Here is a 6768-nt window from a genome sequence, read left to right as displayed (position 1 = left end):
GTGAAGAAAGCTGAGCCTGAAGAATTGATGCTTTTGAACTGTGGTGTTGGAGAAGACTCTTGAGAGTCCCTTTGACTGCAAGGAGATCCAGCCAGTCCATTCTGAAGGAGATCAGCCCTGGGATTTCTTTGGAAGGAATGATGCTAAAGCTGAAACTCCAGTACTTTGGCCACCTCATGCGAAGAGTTGACTCATTGGAAAAGACTCTGATGCTGGGAGGGATTGGGGACAGGAGGAGAAGGGGACGACAGAGGATGGGATGGCTGGATGGCATCACCAAATCGATGGATGTGAGTTTGAGTGAACTCTGGGAGTTGGTGATGGACAGGGAGGCCTGACATGCTGCGATTCATGGGGTCGCAAAGAGTCGGACACGACTGAGGGACTGAACTGAACTGAGGTGTTGCTACTGGTAAATAACCTGCCTGGAAATGCAAGAGACTTTAAAGATGCGGGTTGAATCCCTGGGTTGGGCATGGAGGAGGGCATGGCAACCCATTCCAGTATTCTTGCCTGGAAAATCCTATGGACAGAGGAGCCTGGTGGGCTCACCACTGAAGTGAATTAGTGCGCACGCATGTTCTTTGGTTTATTCATGAAATTAAGAAATGACTGAAAAGAAACTTGGCCTTCAGTGTCTTCTGTGGTAACCAGAAGGAGACAGCATTTGAGATTGAACTTCCATGTCAAAAAGTCCATGGAAAGAAAAGAAATTCTAAATTGGAAATTCCCCATTTTCACTGTATCTTAGTCTTCACAACGATCCTTTAGTAAGCTAGTTACCCAGGGCTTCAAATTCAACGTTGTTCACAAGAGGCTGCGCTACTAGAGATTATAAGAACTAAAAAAGTAAGGAGAGGAAGACCCACATGGATATTATGGACACATACAAAATTAGTTGTATATTGACTAATTTTCATTTACCGATATTAAGAGCTTACCCTTTTTTTCCCACTATTTTTTCTTTGGATATATTGCCCATTCAGTACTCCCTTCCTTCCTGTATGGTTTATCTAAACTGTTTTGAAATGTCTGGCAATTATACTTGCAATTAGAGAGAGAGAGAGAGAAACTGTGGAAGTTAGGACACATAAAAGAGGAGTAGGAAAACGGCGGCACAGCGGTAAACAATCTGCTTGTCAGTGCAGGAGACACGGGTTCCATCCCTGGGCGGGGAAGATCTCCTGAAGTAGGAAATGGTAACTCACACCAGTATTGCCTGGGAAATTCCTTGGGCAAAGAAGCCTGGTGGGTTACAGCCCATGAGGTCACAAAGAGTTCGGCACAACTGAGTGGCAGAGCGCGCGCACACTTAAACGCGGGAAGGCGGTATAGCTGAGTTCAGTTCAGAGAAGCATATATACAGGGTACTATCCTGTACAATGGTTTAGATTAGGTTGCAATTAACCATTAGTTTTCAAAGTTAAAAACCGAACAAAAAAACCCCAAGCATTCATGAGAGACGTGGTTAGATAAAAGTAAAACACAAAGTTCAAGATAAGCCTAAATACTTAAAAGAGATCTGAATTTTATCCTTGGGTCCTGCAGAGAGCAGTAATCATGGGTGACTTGTGCTGACAATAACTAGAAAAAAAATCCTTGTTAATGGCTTGCAACGTTGTAACCAAAAGCAGAACAAATTATAATTACAATTGTTACGTATGTCTTGATTTACAATGCTTGGGAAATACTTAAATATTCATTGGTAATGCATTTAGAAGCTATTTCTCATATTGGGGTGCAGATTACTAATTCTCAGATTAAGTGGTTCTTTCCAAAGTAGATTAGGGGATTGTTGGGGGGGATACTCAAGACTACCTTCAGTTTTAGTAATTTACTAGGAGTAATCACAGGACTCAGCATATAATCATACCAGCAAACCAGCAAAGTGAAAAGGCATGTGGGGCTAGTGTTGCAAGCTTCCAAGATTCCTTCCCCAGTGGAGTCACACAGGATGTGCTTAATCCCTAACCCAACAAGTTGTGTCTAATTGTGTGAAAGGTTGCCAACCAGGGAAGCTCATTAGAGACTCAATACCTAGATTTTTTTTTTTTTTTACTGAGAGCTTATCATATGGGCACCCCTGCCTGGCATGTACCCAAATTTCAAACTCCCAGAAGTAATGCAGAGGGTTGCGTAATTATATTGTTTGTAAAAACAGTTGAGACACAGTGAACCGCTCATATCAGTCAATGGTGGGAATTCTCCTGGAATCCAAGTTCCCAGATGCCAATGAAGGGCCAACCTTGCCAGCTCTTAAGTATAAGCAGTCAGGAGTGCTATGTTAACTCTTCTGCACAGGCATAAGTCAACTCTTCTAAAAATTCTAGAGGTAACTTACTAAATAACTTCTTATATATTGCCTAAAGAAATAATCTAACTTTTGTGATCATTCATTAATATTAGTATTAATTCTCCCAAAATGAATGATGCTAGTATAAATTTAGCCTATTCATTCTGCTATTACTATGCATGCTAAATTGCTTCAGTTGTGTCTGACGCTTTGCGACCCTATGGACTGTAGCCCACCAGAATGCTCTGTCCATGGGATTCTCCAGGTAAGAATACTGGAGTAGGTTACCATGCCCTCACCCAGGGGATCTTTCCCACCCAGGGATTGAACTCTCATCTATTAGGTTTCCTGAATTGGCAGGAGAGTTCTTTACCACCAGTGTCACCTGGGAAGACCTCATTCTACTATATTTATCAAGAGTTTCAGAATTTAAGTATTAAGGTTTTCAAATTTGAATAAGAACTTATTTGCCATCATTTAAATGGAATTTTACTGTTTTACGTGTTATTTTCCAATGAAGGGTGCCGATTTGACTAGTCCTGTATTTGATAAGGGGGATATTCCAGCCATTGATGTAACCATTTCATAGAACACAGAAATACTGAATATTATGGATTGCATAGCTTGATGAACTTGATCCTGATTTATTCTCTTTTGAGTTCCAAGTACCCCAGGAGAATGTAGCTATTAATCTTCAGCTAGTTACTGTTTCGGCATATGAAGAACGTTTGTTAAAGAAAAGCACTTACATATCTCATTGTGTTTCACATTTCTGTGCCAAGGGAAAGGGCAAAGAAATATTTAAGATGTGCTACTAAAGAACTGTTATTATTAAGGTCATAATTGCAGGATGTAGGTTGATTTCAGATTCTGACCCGTGATGACTAAGCAACAGGTTTGATGATTTCAGACAGATATTAACATTCTGGCCCATAGGAATTTACAAAGAAATGGCAGGGCATGTGGGAAACCCTGGAGAAGCAGACTGCCTTCTCCCAACACGTGCAAACCCCTTCACACTGTAGAAGCAGTGACTTAGTTTGGGGGATGAGAAAAGAGGGTATTTTTTATTTCTTGCTAAAAATGCCACTCATAGATGGGTGTGAAAAACCCCTTGCTTTTAGGGTAGACATCTAACCATTCATCATTCATATATTTGGTGTCTCTGGAGCACACATACCAAGAGTCAAGGATACTGAGGAGAATGACATTGGTCATGCCCTTGAGGAGATAAGATTTCCTGTGGCAGTGATTTTGAAATTACAGGGTGAGTAAAAACCAGCTGAGGAGTTCGTTTCTACCCATAAACATTTAGATATTGGAGTGTAAGTGAAAGATTAGCCATTTATTAATGATTGTTGGAGTTGGATGATGTGTATATTTGGGTTCATTATGCCATTGTCCTTTTTATTTGTGTGAAAATTTCCATATAGATTTATATTTTATTTTAAAAATTATGTTTTAAATTTTATAAAATTATAAATAATTTATAATTTAAATTATATATAATTTATAATTGTATTATATTTTAAAATCATATTTTAAAAATTGTATTTAAAAATTTTTACTTTAAATTTAATTTAATTTTTATTTTATATTGGAGTATAGTTGATTTACAATGTTAGTTTCAGATGTACAGCAAAGTGATTCAGGTATGTGTGTGTGTGTGTGTGTGTATGTATATATATATATATATATATCCATCCTTTTTCAGATTCTTTTCCCATATATGTTATTACATAATATGGTGTAGAGTTCCCTGTGCTGTACAATAGGTAAGTTGGGTTTTTTACTATCCTGATAATTTACCTTGTTTTATTAAAAAATTATAAAACATTAGCATTTTGTCTATAAATATATTTGTTCTTACTTCAAGATGGGAGACCAGGATACACCATAGAGCAATTTTTATCATACAGCTGGCATAAATCATACATACTACCATAATTAAAGTATACTTTCAGCCAGATAATGTGTTTTTTATATTCTGATTAGTGATACATGAATTGGTAAGCAGCTTGTTCCATAATAGGCAGTAAAAGATGCTTGTTTTATGCTAAGAAATTTCTAAAAGTTGTTTTACATACAAATCATTTGGAAAAACTAATTTGACTAAAACTATTTAAAACATTTTAAAAGAAACTGACCATAAGACTGAGGGATATCTTAAGATGAACAGAATAAATAATCTAAACATTAAAACTCTCCCAAGTCATGGTAAACATTTGAAGACAGGAATCATAACTCTAATATATGTGAAACATGAATAAGATTATAAAACAATAAAATGATCATCCTTTAAAGTGCCTTATTATAAATTATGTAATCATTAAAACGTCAAACAACAAAACTGAATATTGAATGAATGAATGGCTAAATAAACAAATAGGTGTTTTTTCTTTAGCCTCAGTTTAAGAGTCACACATCTAATTGTCCAGCAGAAATGCACTTTTGAACTCCATAAATTTTTTTCAATTTGAGAGTCTTTTAAAAAATTACAGGCCCCAAAATACTACATGTACATTCTCCCATGCCAGTGATTGACTAGAGCTGAATGAAACTACCCCTTTGTTTGCTCAAGATAACTTTTCTCAGCTTTTACCTTTTCTTTGCCTTCGCTGCTGTTTTTCTGCTTTTGGCTTCTTGCTCAATGAAAGCTACCATGTGCTTCATTTGCTGTTTCTATCAGCACCGCACAGGCTTGTGGCAAACACAGAATTAGCCTAGGAAATAATGGGCTAATTTGATGGGCCAGATGAAAGAAAGGGCAGACAGAAACTCAACAAAGGTCTCAGCTTCCTTGCTTTATAATTCTGGATTCTGCATTTGCTATTTTTGAGTTTCTCTAATGCTAATTTATGTTTTTCTTTCGCAGCTTCTATACTTTTCTTAATTTCTTTTAGCTTGTTTTGAAATATTAGATTTTACAGTTTCACATTTGGTCAGCATGTCTTTTTGAAGTGTTTTTGTCATGGTTTGTGAGGACTTTATTCTGTGCTTTCTCTTTTTTCTGATGAAAATGCTGCATGAAATTTGTCCAGTTTTTTTCTTTGCTTATTTTGAAAATAAGTTTTTCCTTCTTTTATAAGAGACGTCCAACGAGACAGATTTTCTAGCTTCCCTGTTCCAGGACTTCTTCTATTGTTTTTGCAAAGTAATAAGAAAATAATAGCCTCTTTCAGCGATCTGCCTCTCATTGCTTTTTTTTTTTTAAAATAAGGAAGCAATGCATCATTTAACAAGGGAGAATTACTTTAAAACAGGGAGTATCACAATGAGTAGCTGAGAGAAGAGTGGAATTTTAATCAAAGGTACAACTGAGTTTAATGATCCAAAACAGATGACTAGTTCTCCTCTAGAGTTATAGCCATAACTGTAAAAAATACTGCATGGTCTGAATAACTTTTTCATATACATTAGAGCAAAGTGAAGGAAAAATTTTCTAACTATATAATCCAGAGGTGGTCTCACTCCTTCTCGGAATGTTTTTAACTTTTCAGATGTCATTTTTTCTTTCTTCCACCTCCTCCCTCCACTTTTGCTTAAAATAAATTTCCTAAGCCACGTTCGCCAGTGTTTTCTCTTTCATAATCTCAACACTAGATTGTCAGTTATTTGGTAAAGTTTTTCATGAAGCTATATATATTATCCAAGAATTTGTGTTGCATTCTCTGAAATTTTGTTGAGAACTGACTTAAAATTACCTAGTTTCTAAAAAATACTTTATATACACATTGTTAATTAGTTCAGTTCAGTTCAGTCGCTGTATCTGACTTTTTGTGACCCCACGGACTGCAGCATGCCAGGCTTCCCTGTCCATCACCAACTCCGGAGCTTACTCAAACTTATGTCCATTGAGTCGGTGAGGCCATCCAACCATCTCATTGTCTGTCGTCCCCTTCCTCCTCCCATCTTCAATCTTTCTCAGCATCAGGGTCTTTTCCAATGAGTGAGTTCTTCGCATCAGGTAGCCACAGTGTTGGAGTTTCAGCTTCAGTATCAATGAATATTCAAGACTGATTTACTTTATGATGGACTGGTTGGATCTCCTTGCAGTCCAAGGGACTCGCAAGAGTCATCTCCAATACCACAGTTCGAAAGCATCAGTTCCTCGGCGCTCAGCTTATTTTATAGTCCAACTCTCACATCCATATATGACTATTGGAAAAACCATAGCTTTGACTAGATGAGCCTTTGTTGGCAAAGTAATGTCTCTGCTTTTGAATATGCTATCTAGGTTGGTCATAACTTTTCTTCCAAGGAGTAAGCGTCTTTTAATTTCATGGCTGCAGTCATCATCTGCAGTGATTTGGGAGCCCCCCAAAATAAAGTCTGTCACTGTTTCCATTGTTTCCCCATTATTTGCCATGAAGTGATGGGACCAGGTGCTATGATATTAGTTTTCTGAATGTTGAGCTTTAAGCCAACTTTTTCACTCTCCTCTTTCACTTTCATCAAGAGGCTCTATAGTTCCT

The 6768-nt window shown here is 37.2% G+C and overlaps 1 protein-coding gene and 1 long non-coding RNA gene across 4 annotated transcripts in view; both read left to right on the top strand.

The window, feature by feature from the left end:
* Positions 1–4906, top strand: part of LOC104988365 — a 12118-nt gene extending 7212 nt beyond the window's left edge. The window contains exons 3-4 of one of the 2 annotated variants that reach the window (XR_825228.1): positions 3418–3560; positions 4008–4906. This is a non-coding gene — a long non-coding RNA (uncharacterized LOC104988365). Of the gene's footprint in view, positions 1–3417; positions 3704–4007 lie in introns of those variants that run through there. The other variant, XR_825227.1, reaches the window with a different exon arrangement.
* TBC1D4 (TBC1 domain family, member 4) overlaps positions 1–6768 on the top strand; it is a 263231-nt gene that overhangs the window by 27659 nt on the left and 228804 nt on the right. The window lies entirely within an intron of this gene.

The sequence above is a fragment of the Bison bison genome, unplaced genomic scaffold (genome assembly GCF_000754665.1).
Source record: "Bison bison bison isolate TAMUID 2011002044 unplaced genomic scaffold, Bison_UMD1.0 scf7180017864128, whole genome shotgun sequence".
Lineage (NCBI taxonomy): Eukaryota > Metazoa > Chordata > Mammalia > Artiodactyla > Bovidae > Bison > Bison bison.
This window is presented reverse-complemented; position numbering and strand designations above follow the sequence as displayed.